Raw genomic sequence first — 763 nt, 5'->3', positions numbered from 1 at the left:
TCTCTCTCTCTCTCTCTCTCTCTCTCTCTCTCTCTCTCTCTCTCCCTTTCTCTCTAACTCTAACTCTCTTTCTATCTATTTATCAATCTATCTATCAATCTATTTATCTTTCTCACTATAAATACATATTCTTTTCTTTCTTTTCATCGTTTCTCAGGCAATCGGTCAGGTAAGTACGACTTAGCATGCTTATCCGCCATGTTTGTGTCTAACGCTTAACACATCGGTGACAGAACGGAACACGCAAGCACAATAACACTGAACACAAAAAAAAATAATGAAAATAATAACAATAATAACAATATCGCACAAGCACACCAGCACACAGAGCTCGTAGATTGCTCTCAACAGTGTCCCAGTATGGCGTCATTTAATATCTATGAAAAAAGAAAATGGTGGCCAGATGTTTTCTTATCAATATTTACAAGAACAGTAAGCAAGTAAGACTGAAGAATTTACTGCTTATATATTCAAAAATAACAACAACCAATATTTATTTACATGAGTCTCTTTGTCTGTGATTCTTCTAACCAGATTCTCTTTTATTTATTCTGTTTATTCCAATGGGAATTTGTTTCCATTTAGCAAAAATATTTTCTTTCAAAAACAATATTGCATATTACCATACATTGACAGTCAGATAGATAGATAGATAGATAGATAGATAGATAGATAGATAGATAGATAGATAGATAGATAGATAGATAGATAGATAGATAGATAGATAGAGATTACTATGCATGCATGTGTGTGTGTATGTGTG

The 763-nt window shown here is 32.9% G+C and overlaps 1 long non-coding RNA gene across 1 annotated transcript in view; it reads left to right on the top strand.

Moving 5' to 3' along the window:
• Positions 1-763, top strand: part of LOC106869639 (uncharacterized) — a 44,107-nt gene that overhangs the window by 23,264 nt on the left and 20,080 nt on the right. Inside the window, exon 3 of the long non-coding RNA XR_001409421.2 lies at positions 158-169. This is a non-coding gene — a long non-coding RNA (uncharacterized LOC106869639). The remainder of the gene's footprint in view (positions 1-157; positions 170-763) is intronic.

Source organism: Octopus bimaculoides, chromosome 22 (assembly GCF_001194135.2).
Source record: "Octopus bimaculoides isolate UCB-OBI-ISO-001 chromosome 22, ASM119413v2, whole genome shotgun sequence".
Classification (NCBI taxonomy): Eukaryota; Metazoa; Mollusca; class Cephalopoda; order Octopoda; family Octopodidae; genus Octopus; species Octopus bimaculoides.
Note: the sequence above shows the minus strand (reverse complement) of the source record. Positions and strands in the feature narration are given on the sequence as shown.